At 39.2% G+C, this 23357-nt stretch overlaps 1 protein-coding gene across 2 annotated transcripts in view; it reads left to right on the forward strand.

The window, feature by feature from the left end:
- TLK1 (tousled like kinase 1) overlaps positions 1–23357 on the forward strand; it is a 159879-nt gene that overhangs the window by 21313 nt on the left and 115209 nt on the right. Inside the window, exon 1 of one of the 2 annotated variants that reach the window (XM_070422776.1) lies at positions 5263–5295. The exons of the other annotated variant lie outside the window; for it this stretch is intronic. The gene's annotated coding sequence lies outside the window, so the exon portion shown is untranslated. Of the gene's footprint in view, positions 1–5262; positions 5296–23357 lie in introns of those variants that run through there. 2 annotated transcript variants of the gene reach the window in all.

A 23357-nucleotide genomic window follows, 5' to 3' on the forward strand; every position in this document is an offset into this window, starting at 1 on the left:
TAAAAAGGAAAAGAGAGAAGGGAGGAAATTGTACCCTTTTTTTCTCCCATTGACCTCTTATTACCCTCCCCCACCCCCTACCCCAAACCTTCATCACCCTATTGTCTGTGTCCATGGGCTCTGCATATATGCATAAAAGTTCTTTGCTTAATCTCTTCCCACCCACTCAACCACCCCTGGCCATCCCTCTGAGATTTGACAGTCCGTTCCATGCTTCTGTGTCTCTGGATCTATTTTGTTCAACAGTTTATTTTGTTCATTAGATTCCACATATGAGTGAGATCATGTGATACTTGTCTTTCTCTGATTGGCTTATTTCACTTAACATAATACTCTCCAGGTCCCTCTGTACTGTCTCAAAGGGTAAGAGCTCCTTCATTTTTACTGCTGCATAATATTCTATGGTGTAAATGTACTACAGCTTTTTTATCCACTCATCTGCTGTTTCCTAATCTTAGCTGTTGTAAATTGTGCTGCTGTGAACATAGGGGTGCATATATTCTTTCTGATTGGTGTTTGGGGTCTCTTAGGATATATATTTTTAGAAGTGGTATCACTGGGTCACATGACAGTTCCATATTTAATTTTTTGAGGAAACTCCATACTGTTTTCCATAATGACTGCACCAGTCTGCATTCCCACCAGCAGTGTACTACGGTTCCCTTTTCTCTATATTCTTGCCAGCACTTGTCATTTATTGATGGTAGCCATTCTGACAGGTGTGAGGTGATACCTCGCTGGCATTTTAATTTGCATGTCTCTGATGATTAGTGACCTTGAGCATTTTTTTCACATATCTCTTGGCCATCTATGTCCATCTTGGAAAAGTGTCTATTTAAGGTCCTTTGCCCATTTTTTAATTGGATTGGTTGTCTTCCTTTTATTAAGTTGTATGAGTTCCTTCTATATTTTGGATATTAACCCTTTATTAGATGTATCATTGCCAAATATATTCTCCCATACAATGGGCTACCTTTTCATTTTGTTGATGGTTTCTTTTTCTGTGCAGAAGCTTTTAATTTCGATGTAGTCCCATTTGTTTATTTTCTCTTTTGTTTCCCTTGCCCTAGGAGATGTATCTTTCAACATATTGCTACGAGAGATGTCTGAGATTTTGCTGCCTATGGTTTCTTCTAGGATTTTTATGGTTTCCCAGCTTACATTTAGGTTTTACCCATTTTGAGTTTATTGTGTATGGTGTAAGTTGTGGTCTAGTTTCATTTCCTTGCCATGTATCTGTCCAATTTTCCCAACACCATTTATTGAAGAGACTGTCTTGACTCCATTTCATGCTCTCGCCTCTTTTGTGAAATATTTATTGAGTGTATGGCTTGGGTCGATGATTTCTGGGTTCTCTATTCTGTTACATTGATTTTTATGCCTGTTCTTGTGCCAGTACCAGGCTGTTTTGGTTATGGTGGCTTTGTAGTATAACTTGATATCTGGTATTGTGATTCCTTCAACTTTGTTCTTTCTCCAGATATCTGCAGCTATTTGGGGTCTTTTTTGGTTTCATATAAATTTTTGGAGTATTTGTTCTAGTTCTGTGAAATACACCGTTGGTATTTTAACAGGGGTTGCATTGAATCTGTAGATTGCCTAATGGAGTATGGATATATAATGATACTGATTCTACCAATCCATGGACACAGTATATTCTTCCACTTGTTTATATCTTTCTCAATCTCTTTTTTCAATGTCCTGTAGTTTTTCAAGTACAAGTCTTTTACCTCCTTGGTTAAGTTTATTCCTTAGTATCTTAATTTTATGTTGTTGTAAGGATAAATGGGATTGTTTGTTTAGTTTCTCTTTCTAAGAACTCATTATTGGTGTATAAAAAAAGCTATGGATTTTTGGGTGTGGATTTTGTATCCTGCTACATTGCCAAATTCATTTATTAAATCTATCAGTTTTTGTGTGGAGTCTTTAGGGTTTTCTATGTATAATATGTCATCAGCGAATAATGAAACTTTTACTTTTTCCTTTCCAATTTGGTGCCTTTTATTTCTTCTTCTTGGTTGATTGCTGTGGCTATGACTTCCACTACTATGTTGAATAAGAGTGGTGAAAGTGGACATCCCTGTCTTGTTCTTATTCTTTGGGGAATGGTTTTAGTTTTTGCCCATTGAGTATGATGTTGACAGTAGGTTTGTCATATATGGCCTTTATCATGTTGAGATATGTTCCCTCTATTCCCACTTTGTTGAGAGATTTTATCAAATGCTTTTTCTGCATCTACTGATGTGATCATGTGATTTTTGTTTTTCAGTTTGTTTATGTGATGTGTCACGTTTATTGATTTGCAAATATTGTATTAGCCTTGCATCCCTGGAATAAATCCCACTGGGTCATGGTGTATGATCTTTTTAATATGTTGCTGGATCTGTTTTACTAATATTTTGTTGAGGATTTTAGCATTTATGTTCATCAGGGATATTGGCCTGTAATTCTCTTTCTTTGTAGTGTCTTTATCTGGTTTTGGTATTAGGATAATGCTGGCCTCATAAAAAGAGCTGGGAAATGTTCCTTTCTCTTGGATTTTTTGGAATAGTTTGAGGAGTATAGGTGTTAGTTCTTCTTTGAATGCTTGGTGAAACTCCCTGGTAAAGCCATCTGGACATGGGCTTTTGTTTGCTGGGAGTTTTTTTATTACTGCTTCTATATTATCAGTTCTTATTGGCCTATTCAGGTTTTCTGATTCTTCCTGATTCAGTTTTGGGAGATTCTATTTTTCTAGGAATTTTCCCCTTTCATCCACATTGTCCTGCTTGTTGGCACATGGTTGTTAATAGTATTTTCTTACAATCCTTTGTATTTCTGTGATGTCAGTGGTTAATTCTCCACTTTTGTTTCTGATTTTATTTATTTGGGTTCTCTTTGTTTCTTGATGAGTCTAACAGTTTATCAAAGAACCCGCTCTTGGTTTCATTGATTTTTTTTTTTTTTGTATTGATTTTTTAGTCTCTGTGTCATTTATTTCTACTCCAATCTTTATTATTTCCTTCCTTCTACTTACTCTGAGCTTTTCTTGTTGTTCTCTTTCTAGTTTTTTAAGTTGTAGGTTTAGTTTACTATTAATTTTTCTTGTTTTTCGAGGTAGGCCTGTAGTCTATGAACTTCCCTCTCAGGACACTTTTGCTATGTCCCAGAGATTTTGGATTGCTATATGTTTACTTTCATTTGTTTCCAGGAAGTTTTTGATTTCTTTCTTGATCCTGTTGGTAACCCATTCATTGTTTAGTAACATGCTATTTAGCCTCCATGTGTTTGAATGTTTTGGGGTGTTTTTACTGTAGTTGATTTCTAATTTCATTCCATCTGATCTGAGAAGGTGCTTGATATGATTTTTTAATCTTGAACTTATAGAAACATGTTTTGTGTCCTAACATGTGGCCTATCTTTGTGAATGATCCATGTGCACTTGAGAAGAATGTATATTCTGCAACTCTGGGGTGAAATGTTCTATAAATGTCAATTAAATCCATTTGATCCAGTGTATCCTTTAGAGTCACTGTTTACTTGTTAAGTTTTTGTCTGGGGGATCTACCCAGTGAAGTCAGCAGGGTGTTAAAGTCCCCTCCTATCAGGGGACTGTATTGTTGTCGATTTCTCCCTTAAAGTCCTCTAGAAGTTTTTTTTTATATATTTAGGTGCTCCAATATTGGGTGCATATATGTTTACCAGGGTTATATCCTCTTGCTGAATAGATCCCTTTAGTATTACGTAGTGATCTTTGTTGTCTCTTCTGATGGCCTTCATTTTGAAGTCTATTTTGTCAGATATGAGTATTGCTACTCCAGCTTTTTTTTCTTAAACATTTGCTTGGAAAAATTTTTCCATCCCTTCATTCTCATCCTGTGTGAGTCTTTTGTTCTGAGGTGGGTCTTTTGTAGGAAGCATATATAGTTGGGTCATGTTTTTGTATCCATTCAGCTTCCATATGTCTTTTGATGGGATCATTTAAGCCATTTACATTTAAGGTTATTGATAGGTACTTCTTTATTGCCATTTTAATTCTATATGCTTAGTTTTCTCTCTCTCTTTTTCTTCTCATTACAGCAGTACCTGTAGCATTTCTTGTAATGCTGGCTTGGTGGTGATGTAATCCTTTAGCCTTTTTTGTTTGTTTGAGAAGCTCTTTATTTCACTGTCTATATTGAGTGATAGCCTTGCTGGATATAGTAATCTTGGTTTCACATCCTTGCTTTCCATTATCTTGAGTACTTCATGCCATTCCCTTCTGGCCTATAGAGTTTTCTGATGAGAAATCAGGTGTCAGTCAGCCTTATGGGAGCTCCTTTGTAGGTAACAGTTTGCTTTTCTCTTGTTGCCTTTAAGATTCTCTCTTTGTCTTTAATTTTTGGCATTTTAATTATGATGTGTCTGGATGTGGGCCTGTTTGGGTTCTTCTTGCTTGGGGTTCTCTGTGCCTTCTGAACTTGTGTGACTTTTTCCTTTACCAGGTTAGGGAAGTTTTCTGCCGTTACTTCTTCAAACACGTTCTCTATCCTTTTCTCCCTTTCTGCCTCTTCTGGCACACCTGCTATTCTAATATTGTTACATTTCACATTGTCCCACAGCTCCCTTAAGCTGTCCTCCTGTTTTTTAATTGTTTTTCTTTTCTTCTTGGTTCTCTGATTGAGTGATTTTTTTCAACTGTATCTTCTAATTCACTGATATGACCCTCAGCTTCTCCTAATCTGCTGTGTATTCCTTCCAATGTGTTCTTTATTTGTGCTATGTCATTCTTTATTTCTGTTTTCATAGTTACTATATATTTTCTCATGCTGTTGAGCATCTTTACCATCATTATTCTGAACTCTATATAGATAAATTTCTTATCTACTTCATTTATCTCTTCTCTGGACAATTCTCTTGTTCTTTCATTTGGGGGGTTCCTTGTCTCCTCATATTGGCTGCCTGTTTGGGTTTGTGACTATATTAAGTAGATCCTCTATGCCTCTCAACCTCTAGTGCAGGACAGTGTAAAACGCTGTTTCTGACTAATTAAATTAGGCAAAGATTCAAAGCCTTCAGAGACCACCTCAGTCTACAGACTGATAGGATTTTGTCTTGAATTTTCCTCAGGGGCAAGGTGTTTTTCAATAGGGTGGATCAACTCTCTTACCCCTTGGCAAGGTCACTTGTATAGCAAATATCTACATGAGAAAGATGACCTCTGCAGCCTCAGGGAATGACTCAGCACTGGAAACTGGAGTGTCTGCCTTCTGAGCCCTGGTCCTGACTTCTCATACAGCTCCAGTCCACTCTGCTCTCCCTCTGTTGGAGCACAAGGTGAGTGGCTCCACAGGGAATTTTGGGCATTGGCCCTTTAAGAGACTGCCTGCATTTCCAGCTGTGTGACAGCAACCCTGCTGCCTTTTTTTTCCCTTTTTCTTTTTATTGATTTCAGAGAGGAAGGGAAAGGGGAGAGAGAGATAGAAATATCAATGATGAGAGAGAATCATTGATCGGCGGTCTCCTGCACACCCCCCCTATTGAGGATCGAACCCTCAACCCGGCATGTGCCCTTGACCAGAATTGAACCTGGGACTCTTCAGTCTGCAGGCCAGTACTCTATCCACTGAGCCCAAAGGGCAACCCTGCTGCTTTTCACAGCCAGATGTTATGTGAGTACCCTTCTCAGTTCTGGTGCTCTCTGCTGGGGGGCCCAGATTGGGGATTAGATCCCAGAGTTCTCAGTGGCAAACCTCCACAGCTAAGACATCTCTCTGGAACTTCAGTTGCTGTCTCCACCCTTCCAACCAGTCTCTATGCGGTCTCCACTTTTGGTCCTCAGTTATTAGGGTTCTCTCCAACGAGTCTTCCATTGATTATTCAGGAAGTTTTTTTGTATTTTAGTTGTAATTCCAGTTTGGTCCTGGGACCTTGTCAGTGCAATATCCACTACTCCTCTAGTGTAACCTTTTAATTTCTTTACTATTTTTGAGTTATTTTCTTAGTGATTGCTCCAGGGCAGCATTTTTCAACTGGTATGCTGCAAGAATTTTTTAGGACATACAATACTTGACTATTTAGTCAGGGACACTGACGTCTTTTTCCCTTAGATTGTAAAAAAAAAAATGGCAATAGCCAACACAATAATAGCTGCTCGGTGTGAACGAATCAAAATTATTCCATATATTTTTGTCAAAATCGGCAAAATATATTTTTTGGTGTGCTGCAGAATTTTAGTAATTAGTTTATGTGTGCCATGAGATGAAAAAGGTTGAATATCACTGCTCTAGGGTTTACATTATACATTTTAACTTACCAGACTTTACATAGAAACTTTACTCCTATATAGCTCTACTTCAACTGAAACCAGTCAACCAATGAGTCGGGGCTGCTTATCACTATTTGAGCCAATTAAGCAGAGACAGGGTTGAATCATTTATGAGCATTTATTCCAGTAATGTTGGCTATATGGAAGAGCAGCAGGTCATCCACAAAAATCTGCTCGGCAACCCTCACCTCCCCCCATAAGCCAGCTGCTTATATTGGGTAGGACAAAAATTACATGGGGAAGTAGGCAAAAGGAATAAGAATGGGTATTATAGGCATGGGGAAATAGGCAATGCAGGCTGGGGTGGGATTCCATTTTGGGGGCAATAAGGTTGTTAATCTTTCTATGATAATAGGCAGATGGATTGCATTGGAAGGTTGACTCCCAGGTCCAAGGTTGACTCCCAGGTTCCTGGAGCGTGCAACTACCAGCCAGCTTAGAATGTCCTTTCTTTAATCAGAACAAGGCACGCATGGTTAACAGAGCATGATTAATATTTCTCATAACCTTTGCTAGTCTCCAATATTCTATTTTGCCCCTAACACATCCACCTCTTTTTTCTTCTACATATTGCCATAAGTTACAAACCCCAATTAATTGTGTAATTAATTAATGTTAAGTCTTTTAAAGAAATTGAGATAAGAATGGAAAACATACATATTCATACATAGTTTTTGTACTGACTTTATTTATCATTGCTGGTTCTCATTTCCTCCTGCAGATTTGATTTACCATCTGATATCATTTCCTTATTCCAATTAAGTTGGCAAGTTTGTCTCCACCTGCCTCCTCTGTGCTATTATTGTGAAATATATTACATTTCAATTCAATTATATGCAGTTGTTTTTAAATCAGTTAAGAGAAGAAAGGAGAAAAAATATACAATTACGCTGTCTTTGCTGGCACTCATTTTTCTCATGTAGATTGGAATTATTCCCTGGTATAGCCAAGAAGGACTAATCCTGAGTCTTCTGCCTGTTCCAGGCTACTGTTATCCCCTTTAGTGAATTTTTCTTTTCAGTTATTGTACATTTCAACTTCAGAATTTTCATTAGACTATTTTGTATAATTTGTCTCTTCATTGCTACCCTCTATTTGAAGAGATGTTGTTATAGTACCTTCATTTAATTCTTTAAACATGGTTTTCTTTAGTTCTTTGGGCATATTTATAATAGCTGCTTTGAACTCTGCTGAATTCAACATCTGGGCCCTCTTAAAGCCCTGTGCTCAGTTTCCCTGACCATGGGAGATGATTTTGGTCTTGGCCCCTTCTCGTTGTCTCCCTCATCTCCCCATTAAACTTTTGGTCACTTCTATTGCTGTCACACCCAGCTGTCAGCCTTCACTAATTGCTAGCTAGTTACTCTATTGTTTTCATCCACATCCTGGTGCATCAATTGCTCCACATTCTGGTTGCTTTGAGTTAGGTCTCTGTAGAAGGTAGGAGTTTCCAGTCTTTGAGACTTGTACTTGCCCCAAGAGAGGTATTGCCTTTCTTTTTGCCTAATTCTCTAATGTTAAACTTCTAGCTCAGTGGTTCTCAACCTTGGCTGCACATTAGAATCACCTGGGAATCTTTTTAAAATCTTGATTTCTGGGTCTCATCCTCTGGAAATTCTGTTTCTTTGTTATGGGGTGGGGCCACAACATTAGTAACAAACAGAATTTCTGGAGGATGAGGCCCAGAAATCAGGATTTTAAAAAGATTCCCAGGTGATTCTCATGTGCAGCCAAGGTTGAGAACCACTGTTCTAGCTGGTCTGTGCCTTAGCTTGCTGCTACTGCTTGTCTTGGAACTACCCCCAAGATCTCCCTAGTTTTGGACAGTGCCCTTAGGAATGAACTTCCTGTTCCAAATAAACTCAGTTGCCTTAGGTGGAGAGCAGACTTCCTGTTCTAACAGCTTGCCTGTTTCCCTGCTTTCCCCGCCTTGCTTCAGTGGAATTAGATGCAGAGACAGGAGATCACTTCTCTTGAAATGATACCCCACTCTTAGGAGTAGGGCACTGGGTGAGGATGGTAACGCCTCTTCTCAGGTTGCCCCACTGGTAAAAAACCTATGCCTTATGAGTGAACAGTTGGGACCCAGTATTTTTAGCGTACGGTACCTGAAGTAGAACTGCCTTATAGGTGGGGGCTGGTTGGAGGGAGGAACTCCTGGTCTCTTCATTCATGCCTTCCCAGCATAGAGTTTCTACAAAACAGAGCAGGGGCTGGTGGCAAGAGATGCCAAAAGCCGCCCCCTCTCCGTGTGAAATTGTGGTCCTGTACAAGGTAGGGGAGCTTCTGCAGTACCCATCTGGCATAGGACTTCTGTCGTCATGAGTTGTGGGGTGTGAATGTGATGGGCTTGTGGCTCAGACGTTACAGATGCTTGCTGTTCTCACCTCAGTTTTGTATGTTTTCTTAAATAAATGTTTTTCCATTTGCTGTGTGCCCTTAGGACAATTTCCAGAGACATTAACCAGTTGGTTATTTAAAAAAAATGTTTATTCACAGTTAAATGGTTGTTTCATTGGAGTGATGGTCCACCAAGCTTTTCAATGCCCCTATTCCTGAAGTACCACTTTCTTATACTGTCTTTCATAAATTTTGTTATGATTATGCTTTCTATATTTAGATCTATAATCCTCTTGAAGTGATTTTGTCTGTGAGATAGGAGTAAGTTTCAAAAATTATTCTTTCTCACTGTTTTTCAGTGCTACCTTTCTTTTTTCTTAAGTATTTATACAGAGATAGGCATTTCTAGGTTATATATTCTACTAGAGGCCTGGTGCACAAAAATTTGTGCACTCGGTGGGGGGGGGGGGGGAGGGGGGGGTCCCTCAGCCCGGACTGTGCCCTCTCGCAGTCTGGGACCCCTCGGGAGATAACGACTTGCTGGCTTAGGCCTGCTCCCGGGTGGCAGAGGGCACGCCCAATCCCTAGGTGCAGCCCCTGGTCGGGCTCAGAGCAGGGCCGATTGGGGAGTTGGGGCGCCGCCCCCTGTCATGCACAGAGCAGGGTGGATCGGGAGGTTGGGATGCCACCCTCAGTCACGCTCAGGGTAGGGCCGATTGGGGGGTTGGGGGTACCGCCCCCTGTCACACTCAAGGCAGGGTCGATGGGGAGGTTGCGGCGCCACCCTCTGTCATGCACAGAGCAGGGCCAATCAGGGGGTTGGGACGCTGCCCCCTGTCACTCACAGAGCAGGGCCCATCAGGGGGGTTGGGGCTCCGTACCCTGTCACGCACAGAGCAGGGCCCATCAGGTGGTTGGGGAACTCCCCCCTGTCACGCACAGAGCAGGGCCGATCAGGGGGTTGAGGAGCTCCCCCCGTCACTCACAGAGTAGGGCCGATAGGGGGGTTGGGGCGCCGCCACTGTCATACTCAGGGCAGGGCCGATGGGGAGGTTATGGCTCTATCCCGTCACACACAGAGCAGGGCCCGTGGGGGGGGGGGGGGAGTTGGGTCGCCGCACTCTGTCACACACAGAGCAGGGCCCGTGGGGGGGGGGGGGGAGTTGGGTCGCCGCACTCTGTCACACACAGAGCAGGGCCCGTGGGGGGGGGGGGGGGTTGGGGCGCCGCACCCTGTCACACACAGAGCAGGGCGGATGGGGAGGTTGTGGCCCCGCCCCCTGTCACACACAGAGTCGCAGGGCAATCGGGGTTTGGGCGCTGCCCTCTGTCACGCTGATCCCGGTGCCGGGAGGCCTCGCGGCTCCGCTGATCCCGGTGCTTGGAGGCATATTACCCTTTTACTATATAGGATAGAGGCCTGGTGCATGGGTGGAGGCCAGCTGGTTTGCCCTGAAGGGTGTCCTGGATCAGGGTGGGGGTCCCGCTTGGGTGCCTGGCCAGCCTGGGTGAGGGGCTGATGGCTGTTTGCAGCTGGTCACACCCCCTTCAGGGTGGGGGTCCCCACTGGGGTGCCTGGCCAATCTGGGTGAGGGGCTGAGGGCTGTTTTCAGGCTGGAGGGTGACTGAAGCTCCCAACCGCTCCCTTTTTTCTTTTTCTTTTTTATTCTGGGCCAGCTTTAGCTCTGAGGCTTGGCTCCAGCTCTGAGGCCTCGGCTGCTGAAAGCAGGTATCTGGTTTGTTTGGGTTCTATAATCGAAACACTGTTTCAACTCCAGCTCTGAGATCCCGGCTGGCTGAAAGCAGGTTTCTGGGGGTTTGTTTAGCTTCTATATTTGTAACAATGTTTCAAACTGCAAGCTCAGAGACCGGCAGCGGCAGGCGGGGAACGTTGGCTTTCTCCGTCACTGAAGCAAGCAAGCCTCATGTTCGCTTCAAGCTTCCTGGCTGCTGGCCGCCATCTTGGCTGGCAGTTAATTTGCATATCGCCCTGATTAGCCAATGGGAAGGGTAGCGGAGGTACGGCTAATTACCATGTTTCTCTTTTATTAGATAGGATACTATTTTTTGGTCTATTCTTGTGCCAGTACCATACTGTCTTAATTACCTAGCTTTATAATTAGCTTGATAATCCTGTAAAACAAACTTTCCTGCTTTTTAGTAGGTAGCTTTCTAAATTTGTTCTCACAAGATTTCTATCACCTGATTATTGAATACTAATCTGAGTAGTGTTGTGAAGGGATTTTATAGGTGTATTCAATGTAACTAGTTAACAGACCATAAAATGGTGAGAATATTGTGGATTATTGGGATGGGAGAGGTTCGGAATCCACGTCCTCCTTGGCTGGTTCAGGAGGGTCCGTAAGGGAAGCCTAATTGAGGCTGGCGATCGTGTTGCCCAAGTAGGATTTGGAGGTAAGCCCAGGTTGAGCTGCCACTGCCTACTGCTCTCTGAGTAGCAAAGTCAGGATTGACTGAAGCTGGGACAATGGCTACTCCTCTCCATGAAATCCTCCTGGGTTTTCAGCACCAAATGCTAGGGTTGCTGAAGGAGGAATGCATGAGGCCAAAAGTGGTACGGGACTATAAATTTATTAAGTCGTCTGGACAACCAGATGGGCTGAGCCCCAAAATGGGGCCTGTACCCAGGGACAGGGAGTCAGAGATTTTAAAGGACTCTAGGCAGGCTTTTTCTGGGTGGAGAATTCTCTGGGCAGGTCCAGATCCTGGGAAGGTCCAAAGGGGAAGAATAATGGTCTTAGCAAGTGGACTGTGATCTAAGCGAAAAGTAATGTTGGTAGTGAAGTGGTCTAAAGGTCAGTTCCCAGGGGAGGGGGTATCAATTCAATGATTTGATCAGACCTAACACTAAGACCATTCCCCACTTGACAGACAATAAGTAAATGGGGACCTTTGCCCTACAACTGCTAGGAACTGAACTTTGCCAACATCCTAAATGAACCTGGAAAAAAATTATCTCGTCGAGTGTCTAGACAGGAACACAGCCTGGCTGGTACCTTTATTTCATCCTTGTGAGGCTAAGCAGAGAACCAGCTGAGCCATGCTGTGCTCTGATTTCTGACCCATAGAATCTGGAGAACAATGGGTGATTTAAGCTGCCAGATTTTTGGTAACTTGTTAGGACAGCAATAGAAAAATAATTGATTTTCTTTAAGTTCTACAAACAAACAAAAAACAATTCACCATAGCTAAGATTTGGAAACAGCCTAAGTGCCCATCAGCAGATGAGTGGATTAAAAAACTATGGTACATCTACACAATGGAATACTACACTGTGGTAAAAAAAGAAGGAGTTCTTACCATTTGCAATAGCATGGATGGAACTGGAGAGCATTATGCTAAGTGAAATAAGCCAGTCAGAGAAAGATAAATACCACATGATCTCACTCATTTGTGGAATATAGTGAACAACATAGGCTGATGAAAAGGGATAGATCCAGAGACAGAGAAGCAGCAATAAGACTGTCAAACCTCAGAGGGAAAGTAAGGGAGGTTGGGGGTGAGGGGGAGAGATCAACCAAAGGACTTGTATGCATGCATATAAGCTCAACCAGTGGACACAGACAACAGGGGGGCAAGGGCATGAGTGGGGGGGAGGTTTGGGGGGGAATGAGGTCACATATGTAATACCTTAATCAATAAAGAAATTAAAGATTGAAAAAAACAACAACAAACCAATCTTTTGGGGGTTTGATTGAGATTGCATTGAATCTATTATTTTATTTTTATTTTAAATATATTTTATTGATTTTTTACAGCGAGGAAGGGAGAGAGATAGATAGTTAGAAACATCGATGAGAGAGAAACATCGATCAGCTGCTTCCTGCACATCTCCCACTGGGGATGTGCCCGAAACCCAGGTACATGCCCTCGACCGAAATCGAACCTGGGACCTTTCAGTCTGCAGGCCGACGCTCTATCCACTGAGCCAAAACAGTTTCGGCGCATTGAATCTATTGATCATATATTTACAATAATGAATACATATAGTATAGTCCCTTTATCATTTTAATAATATTTTATAGCTTTATAATAATCTTGCACAATTATTGCTACACTTATAGATATTTTTATTTTTGATGTTATTATAAATGATATGTCTTTTAAACTTTATTTACTAGAGACCCAGTGTACAAAATTCATTCACTTGGTGGGCGGGGGGAGGGGTCCCTCAGCCCGGATTGCGAGAGGGTGCAGGCCAGGTCAAGGGACCCCACCAGTGCACAATTGGGGCTGGGGCTGGGGAGGGACGTGGAAGGGCTCAGGGGGGCATGTCTGGCCCATCTCGCTCAGTCCCAATCGGCTGAACCCCAGCAGCAAGGTAACCTACCAGTCAGAGCATCTGCCCCCTGGTGGTCAGTGCACGTCATAGTGAGCAGTTGAGCTGCCTTAGCATATCATTAGCATATTATGCTTTGATTGGTTGAATGGCCGACCAGATGACAGGACACTTAGCATATTAGGCTTTTATTATATAGGATTGCTGCTATGTAGAAATTAACCTAACTTTTGCATATTGACTTGGTAACTAGAAGCCTTGCTTATAATTCTGTTAACTTAGATTCATTTTCTATATACATATGGCCTATAAATTGTACTTTTATTTCATCTTTTTAGGTTCGTATACTTTTTTCTAGCCCTGTTGCAGTGACTATGACCTCCAGTACAGTTTTGAATAGATTGGTTATACATAGTTTGAATCCTTGTGTTGTTCCTATTTTAGAAGTTGGGGTAGATTTTTTTGGTATTTCACAATTTTATTACACAGGCATTTTGGATGTAGCCTTTCTCAGATCAAGGAAATTCTTTTCTATTACTAGTTACTGTTTTTGTTTAAATCATGAATGGATATTGGATTTTGTGAAATAGTTTTTCTTCGTCTACTTAATCATTTAACTTTCCTCCAGATAGTGATGAATTATTTTATTGCTCTCTTAGTATTAAACCAACCTTATGTTCCTGGACTAAACCCAGTTCATGAGCTATTCTTTTTATACAAATTACTAGCTGATCTTTCACTTAATGTTTTTGCACCTATGTTCATGAATGAGATAGGTCTATAACTTTTCCTTTTGTCAGGCTTTGTATCAAGGTAACACTGTCTTCATAAAAATGAGTTGGGAACTGCTTTTTCTTTTACCATTATCTTAAAGAATTTATGTAAGAAAGGGTGTTTGAATATTTGGTAGAATTCACTGAGGGAAGCTTTCTAGGCCTGGAATTTTCTCTGCGGATAAGTTTTAAGTAATGGCTTTAATTTCTATATCATAGTGTTCTTTAGCTTCATTTTTCTTATCAGTTTTGGTAAATTGTGTTTTCTGGGAAATCTCCGTTTTATCTAAAATTTCAAATATATCTGTATAAAATTGTAACTAATAATTCCCTTATTATCTTTCTAAATCTACGATCTGTAGTGATGTCCTCTTTTGTATTCCTGTTGTCACTATTTGTGTCTTGTCTCTTTTTCTTGATCCGTCTTACCAGTTTGTTAGTGTTTTCGTGGACTTTTAATTTTGTTTATTCTTTCTATTTGATTAATTTTTGTTCACATTTTTATTGTTTCCCTTTTTTACTTTTTTGGGGTTTAATTTGCTGGTCTTTGTCTAGGTTTTTGTGACAAATACTTAGGTCTGGATTTTCAGTCCCTGCCCCACATGTATTTGAAAGTATAAAGTTCCCTTAGCATGGGTTTTGTTTCCATTCTCAAATTTTTTTCTTTTGCTTTTAAAAATACACAACACGGATAGCATAAAATTTATCATTTTTAAAGTGTATAAAAAAGTCTGTAATTTCCATGTTTCCTACTTGATCTTTGGATTATTCAAAAAGTATATTGTCTAATTTTTAAACATGTTTTTCTAAATGGCTTTTTGTTACTGATTTCTAACTTAGCTCTACTGTAATAAAAACTAAATCTACAAGATTTCAGTTCTTTAAAATGTGAAGCTTGCTTCATGACCCAACATATGGTCTTTCTTGGTAATTATTCCTTGTATAGGACAAAAGAAAATTGTAGGCTACAGTTGTTAGATATGGTATAATATGTATATCAGTTATATCAAGTTGGTTTTTAAAAAATTATCAGTACTTTTTCGTTTCTTTTATTCAGAGAAAGGTTTGTTAAAATGTCCTGAAATGATTCTAGATTTGTCTGTTTCTGTCATTTTGTGTTTTATATATATAATTCAAATACATTGAAGGTGCTTTAAAATTAAGAATTTTTGTTTCTATCTGGTAAATCAAACTTTTTATCACCATGAAATGTCCCTCTTTATCTCTAGTAATCCATTTTGCCTTATAGTGTACATTCATGTTAAAATAGACAACACTAGCTTTCATTTGTGTTTGCATGATATATCTTTTTCCATCCTTTTACTTTTATAATATACATGTATTTTACTGATTTCAGAGAGGAAAGCTGAGGGAGAGAAAGAAATATGAATGATGAGAGAATCATTGATTGGCTGCCTCCTGGTTCGGGCATATGCCCTGACCCAGAATTGAACCGTGACCTGGTTTATAGGTCTACGCTCAACCACTGTGCCAGGTATGCTGGGTTTACTTTTTGTTGTTAATCTTTGCCTGAGGAAATTTTTGCCCCATTGATTTTTAGAGAGAGTGGAGGAGAGTGGGGGTGGGGGGAGAAACACATCGATTGGTTGCCTCCCACATGCCTGACCACCGGGGCCTGGGATCAAACCTGCAAAGGAGGTATGTGCCCTACATCGGAATCCAACCTGCGATCCTTCAGTCCAAGGGCTGACGCTCCAACCACTGAGCCAATCCAGCGAGGGACTTTTACTTTTTTTGAAATAGAAGTTATTGGGGTGACATTGGTTAATAAGATTATATAGGTTTCACCCTGGCTGGTGTGGCTCAGTTAGTTGAGAGTTGTACTGTGCACCAAAGGGGTGTCGCTGGTTTGATTCCTGGTCAGAGCACATGCCCAGGTTGCATATTCATTCCCTTGTAAGGATGGGTGTTTCTCTCATTGATGTTTCCCTCCCTCTCTCTTCCCCCGTCTCCCCTTTCCTCTCAAACAAACAAATCAATAAAGCATATCCTCTGGTGAGGATTAAAAACACACAACTGTTATTAGTTCATGGGTAAGTATAAAAACAGGCAGTGCTTACTCATCCCTGGTATAGAGTCATCTTCCCTGAGGAAGTTGAGCCCTTCTTGTCAACCAGTTATCCAAGTGGTTTTGGCAATTTTAAATTAAAGAGCAGATGTTTTCTTCTTTTAATAGATAAAGTCATTAGTTCTGTATGTTGCTGAAAAAATGTTTACATATGTATATAGTTTTAATTGCAGTAAAAGACACATAAAATTTACCGTCTTATGTTAAATATGCTGACATTATTGTAAAACCGATCTCAAGAACTGTTTCACCTTAAAACTGAAACTCATTTTAAACAACAGCTTCTCATTCCCCTTTCTCCAGCCCCTAACCACCACCATTTTATTTTGTCTCCATTAATTTGATTACTCTAGATACATCGTAGCAGTACAGTCATACATGTTTGTCTTTCTTGACTGGCTTGTTTCACTTAGCATAATGTCCTCAAGGTTCATCCGTACTGTAGTGTGTGTCAGAATTTCCTTCATTTTTAAGGCTGAATAACATTCCATTTTATGTATATAATACACCATATTTTGTGTACCCATTCATCCATTGATGTTCACATTACTTGCTTCTAGGTCTTGACTATTATAAATAATGCTGATATAATCATGGGTGTGCATATAACTCTTTGAGAACCTGCATTCAATTCTTTTGAATATATACCCAGAAGTGGGATTACTGGATCATGTGGTGATTTTATTTTTAATTTTTTGAGGAACTGCCATCCTGTTTTCCATAGCAGTTGTACCCTTTTATAGTCCTACCAACTGTGCACAAGCATTCCAATTTCTCCACATCCTTGCCAACACACACACTTTTTTTTTTTTTTTTTTTTACGGTAGTCATCCTAATGGGTACGAAACAATATCTCATTGTGGCTTTTATTTGCAGTTCCTTAATTAGTGATGTTGAGCATCTTTTTATATGCATATTGATCATTTCTATTTCATCTCTGGAGAAAGATTTATTCAAGTCCTTTGCCCATTTTAAATTCAGGTTATTTGTTAGCCAACTATGTTATTTTTAATAATGCTATTTCTTTCCTCTCTTGCAGTGTGTTTTCAAGTACAAATAAGTAGGTTAACATAGTTGTCCTTATTTATAAAGGTAATATGTTGTAAGAATGAGGAGCATAGTAAGAAGTTCTGATTTGCTGAAAGCCAATCTGAGAAGTTAAACATTCCATAATTGTTTTTTAAAGTATATGAACAGCAACCTGGGAAGATTAAGTATATATAATGTAACAAAAAAAGAAGTAGAATTGATTTTTATGTGTCATATAGAATTAATCACACCTTTCCACTATGTCAGTGGTCGGCAAACTGCGGCTCGCGAGCCACATGCGGCTCTTTGGCCCCTTGAGTGTGGCTCTTCCACAAAATACCACGTGCGGGCGCGCACGTACAGTGCGATTGAAACTTCGTGGCCCATGCGCAGAAGTCGGTATTTTGTGGAAGAGCCACACTCAAGGGGCCAAAGAGCCGCATGTGGCTCGTGAGCCGCAGTTTGCTGACCACTGGGTTAGACCATATGAACTTATTTAGCAGATTAAAAATAGTTGAATATCTGTAACTTTATATGGTCCAATCTGGTAAAAATCATAATTTTTTATTCTTTGGTTTACTTAGCTTGTGTTATATATTTATCTGAAGGTAAAGGTTGATGTTCCTATAAGGTTGCAGGTAATGGAAAGTAAAACTAAAATTTTAAAATTTTGTTTTTTGGGGCAACTTGGTCATTGGAAATGTGTCTTTATAAAAGAACATTATGATCATAATGGGTTTATGTGCTAATTTATGTATCAGGAACCTAAATTTTTTACATCTGGAATTTTGCAGCAATTTAGAGTTGGGAGTGCTGGTTAAAGATTGTTTTTATTTTTATCAAGCAGGATAATTTGTGTTAAACATGTGGGTATTTATAGCAGATGGGGTTCCTAAGCAGAGTAGTCAGTTTTGTTGGAAGTCTTGTGGATTTATTAATTTAAGAACTGTTTCTTTCTTCCTTATTCAAAGACTTAGGCTAGAGAAATTGAAAATGAATGAGTACATTGGAATGCTCTGCTGTCTGCTAATAAATAACCTTTTCTTGCTTTCTCTCTTCCTATTACTTGGCATGTGATTCTGGGCAGTTGCTTATTTTTCTGGGACTCAATGATAGTAAGTAAAAATGATAGAGGCTATACAGTTCAGGAACCTGCCATGGGTTTACAAGTATTATTCTCATTTAATTCACATAAGAATCCTTTTAGGCTCTGTTATTACCAGTATTTTATGGATGAGGAAGTCATTAAGAGGCAGATCTGGGATTTGAACTCAATCTGGTATCAGAGCTCATGCTCTTAACCCTAAAGTGATATAGCTACAGTAAATGTCCACAGAAATCAGTTTTAGGAGTCCTGTTGAAGATATGCTAGAGATGATGTTGGTAAAATAATACTTATGTTGATGTCACTATAAATATTTAGAATATTTAATTCTTGTTTATTATAATACATTGTTTTAGGTAGTATTTTAATCCGTACATAATGCTTATCTTGGACTTCTGACATACAGTACATGCAGCTTTCTTTCTGGTCAGAAATTTACTTCCCTGCTGCAGATGGACTATAACAAATAAAGATTATTCTGTAGCCCTTCTTTCACACTGAACTATTGAGGCAGAGACTAGACCATGAAGGAATACTGTGGAGCAGTAGGCCATCACTGTTCTTTTTAAGGTCTAAGTGGTATATCTCAGAGGAGTGGAATTTGGGAGATAGGAGAATATTGGGATTTTTCACTTTTGTATTTATTTATTTCAACAAGCATGTATTATATTAACAATGAGGAAAGGCATGAAACTATAAAAGATTCTTAAGTACTTAGTACTTTTGTTAGGGAACTGGGTACCAGTTGACTTTTTATTGAGGAGGTGGTAATTACTAGATTGTGTGTTGTTGTTTTTTTGGTTGTTTTGTTGTTGTTCATCCTCACCGGAGGATATCTTTCCATTGATTTTTAGAGAGAGTGGAAGGGAGAGGGAGAAAGAAAGAGAGAAACATCAATGTGAGAGAGGCACACTGGTGGCCTATTGCATGTGCCCCGACCAGGGCCGGGATCAAGTCTGCAACCAACTGAAGTATGTGCCCTTGACCGGAATCTAACCTGGGACCCTTTAAGTCCGAGGGCCAACACTCTCCACTGAGCCAAATCGGCAAGGGCACTAGGTCAGGTTTTAACTAAATTCCTATTTTGGAGCTTCCCTGGAGAACATTTCTTCTTACATGTTAAAGTAATGCTTTCTCACCTCTCCCCTACCTATCCCCACCCCACACATTTTTCTTTAGGACTATTCTTTTGGGACAATGATGCTTAGTTGAGTGGATATAAGTTCTAACAAAAGACAATACAACTTTACCTCTCAGTGTCTTAATTTATTATAGTTAAAATGAGAACTATAGCCCTAACCGATTTGGCTCAGTGGATAGAGTGTCAGCCTGTGGACTGAGGGGTCCCAGGTTCGATTCCAAGGGGGGACACTTGCCCGAGTTGTGGGCTTGATCCCAGTGTGGGGCATGCAGGAGGCAGCTGATCAATGATTCTCTCTCATCATTGATGTTTCTTTCTCTCCCTCTCCCTTCCTCTCTGAAATCAATAAAAATATATTTTAAAATAAAATGAGAACTATATATTAAATAGAAAAATAACCTAGTAAAAAAAATACATATGTATGTGTGCATCTGAATATATACATATGTATATGTGTGTGTATATATACAGACAGAGATTGATTGATTTTTAAAATAGCAAGTTAATTCTATGCCTGAAGCTAGAGGAAGACGTGTTACATTACTACTACATTAACGTAACGAAATTAGGCTTGGCCGGTGTGGCTCAGTGGTTGAGCATTGACCCAGGAAGTAAGAGGTTACCAGTCTGATTCCTGGTCAGGACACATGCCTGAGTTTTTAGGCTCAATCCCCATTAGGGGACATGCAGGAGGCAGCTAATTGATGATGTTTCTCTCTCATCAATGTTTCTATCTCTCTATCGCTCTCCCTTCCTCTCTCTCTCAAAAAAAATCAATTAAAAAACCCATTAAAACGAATAGAAATTAGGCATTGAAGTATATGCTGTTCTACCTACCAGCAACTTCTTTCTAACCTCAGGGAGAAAGCTGGAAGGAAGCTTATATGATGTAACGTATATTAACATGCCAGTATTTGCTGAGCACTTGTATTTTAGCATCCATACAGTACATGTTCACATTTATTGTAACAGGTTTAGTTCAAAACTCTTTATAAAAACTTAATCTAACAACTACAGGGTTTGTACTTTTATTATCTTTGTTTTATATATAAGTAAGCTGAGACATGAAGAGATTAAGGAACTTGGCCATGCTTATTCAACTTACCTATCTGTATATATATTTAGTTTTGATGAAAGCAAAATTAGCTGTCAGGCATTATTTTTTATTTATAAGAATAAGATTAAAATTAAAGTACTCTCATCTCTAAGGTGATGACAGTATAGAGAAGCAAAATCTAAACTCTGCTTTACCTCTGATGCAAGCTCTATGAATACTTTGGTCTTAGTACGTCTGAATCCTTTGCTGTAAGGTTTACAACAAAAGTGTTTAAAATGACCATCTTAAAGATAAAGTCGGGTAATTAATCTGATATGGAATGATTCTAGATCAGACCTCTTCTCTTTACCGCAGGCTTATGTAGCTGAATCTATAGACTAGATTCAGGAACCTAGCTTTCTATGCTTACTCTTTTCAATCATTGTAGGTGAAATACTTTATGTGTATATATGTGTGTGAGTATATTTATGTGTATATTATAATACATATATGTTTGTATGTGTGCATAGACAGATGGATAGATAGATGGCTCTGAAATAGTTTAGTGAAATAATTTACATAGGAATGTGATAGATGACCAGAGAGAAAGGTTGAATTTATGAGAAATTGTATGACATTTTCCTTTGGAAAAAAATTCTAGATATATACAATTAAATTCTAAATGGATTAAATTTCCAAATGTTAATTTTTAAATCATTAGGGAAAAATGTAGGAGGTGTTTTCATTAGATTCATGGAGGAGAAAGGTTATTAGAAAATAGAGATATTGGGCTGCTTTTGTGATAGCTTATTTAACATGTTCTTTTATACCAAAAATTAGAATACTATTTAAATAGGATATCAGTGTGGAATAAATGATGAAAGGAAATGTAGTCAACAAAAATTATACTTATGGTGCCCATCAGTAGATGAATGGATTAGAAAACTGTGGTACATCTACACGATGGAATACTATGCTGCTGTTAAAAAGAAGGAACTCCTACCATTTGCAACATCATGGATGGAACTGGAGAGCATTATGCTAAGTGAAACAAGCCAGTCAATGAAGGAAAAATACCACATGATCTCACTCATTCATGGATAATAAAGACCATTACAAACTTTTGAACAATAATAGATACAGAGGCAGAGCTGCCTCAAACTGATTGTCAAACTGCAGTGGGAAGGCCAGAGAGAGTTGGGGGGCAGGAGGGAGGGGAGTAAAGAGATCAACCGAAGGACTTGTATGCATGCATATAAGCATAACTAATGGACATAAGACACTGGGGGGTAAGGGAGGGTAGGGGTTTGTCAAGGGCGGGGGGGAAAAAAGGACACTTATGTAATACCCTTTGTAATACTTTAAGCGAAAAATTAAAAAAAAAAATTATACTTATGTTCACTAAATACATTATACAAAATACTGTACATGAAAATAGATGTTCTATTTATTAATCATGTTAAAATGAGTATTTAAAGGCAAGAATTAGAAATAATTCTAGAATGTTAAACAGTGTAGACTTCTTGAAATTGTATTGTTTTATATGCTTGCAAGTGCATTAAAAAAACGTATGAAAAGGAATTATTTAAATGGAGTATTTTTGTTGAAATAATTTCTGACTTTATCCTAGTATTTCTGTGGTTTTTTTTTTAATCAGAGTTTTCTGTCTTGTCAGACATAATGTGAAAAGTATTAATAGAAGAAAGACGCTAAATGTTTTGTATAAATCAGTTTATCAGATGTAATATGAAAAGTACATTAAAAACTGGAATGAATTAAAATATTTTCAGACTTCAGGAAGTTTTAAATTAAAAAATATGAGGTGATGGCTTAGCAGCAGTTGAGTCTACTGTTAGAAAGGTCTTAGTGAACAAACTCATTTCTATTACTTTTTGATTGGTAACTGGTATGATCCTTTCTAACACATGCTTTCTAGATATTTTGATTTTGTTTTGACTCTATCAAGGAAGATAATTAAAATATGATATCATGAAAAATTGATTTCTTATCATAAAAAGGTGGTATCTATAATAATAAAAGTGTAATATGCTAGTTAGACCGGACAGCTGAATGACCTTCCGGACATCATTCCTGACGTCCTTCCAGACAGCTGCCGCGACAGAGGCGGTTAGGGGTGATTAAGCAAGCAGGTCAGGTGAGTGGTTAGGGGCGATCAGGCAGGCAGGCGGATGGTTAGGGGTGATCAAGCAGGCAGGCAGAGGCTGTTAGGGGCAATCATGCAGGCAGGTAGAGTGGTTAGGGGTGATCAGGCAGGCAGGCGAGCGGTTAGGAGCCAGTGGTCCCTGATTGCGAGAGGGATGTCCGACTGCCAGTTTAGCCCCAATCCTGGCAGTCAGACATCCCCCAAGGTGTCCCAGATTTCAAGAGGGTGCAGGTTGGACTGAGGGCCCCTCCCCCTTTCCCATGCACAAATTTCATGCACCGGGCCTCTAGTTACTATATAGTAATCTTGACTAATCAGAACTAATATGTCCAAATACATGCATCCTTTTTTAGACTGTCCACCTCTTGAGGCCACACTATTATAATAACTAATAACATTTATTAGTGACTTTTTGAGTATGTGTATGTATATGAGGAGAGAGAAAATGTTTATTAAAAAGGGACATGATAAACTTGTCATGGGTCAAATTGTGACCTTCATTTTATGTTGTTTCCCTAAAATGTTTCTTCATAGAACAGGATGTAATTGATCTCTAATTTGAGTAGTGACATCTCCTATTTTACATATTTATGAAGTTTTGGATTTACAGTACATTTTAGGGAGCAGTTTAGTAAGAGTAGTGGCGTACTAGCATAATTAAGAGGCAGATGGTTTTATTTTGAGATGGGGTATTCTTTAAGGATGGATGATATGTATGGTCTTTATATTGCGTTTATAATTTCTTTATCAAAAGGAAAAACATTTATTGTGTAACAGTTTAATGGATTATGGTGAAAGTACATATCCTTCAGAAAATCTCACCTCTTGTAATTGAGGACCAAATTTTGGTGTCAGAAATGATTCCATAAAACAGCAGTTCTCAATCTGTGGGTCGTGACCCCTTTGGGGGTCGAACGACCCTTTCACAGGGGTTGCCTAAGACCATCGGAAAACACATATATAATTACATATTGTTTTTGTGATTAATCACTATGCTTTAATTATGTTCAATTTGTAACAATGAAAATACATCCTGCATATCAGATATTTACATTACGATTCATAACAGTAGCAAAATTACAGTTACGAAGTAG

The sequence above is a fragment of the Myotis yumanensis genome, unplaced genomic scaffold, assembly GCF_028538775.1.
Source record: "Myotis yumanensis isolate MYYU_CA2020_CCGP unplaced genomic scaffold, mMyoYum1.0.hap1 SCAF_8, whole genome shotgun sequence".
NCBI classification, from domain to species: domain Eukaryota; kingdom Metazoa; phylum Chordata; class Mammalia; order Chiroptera; family Vespertilionidae; genus Myotis; species Myotis yumanensis.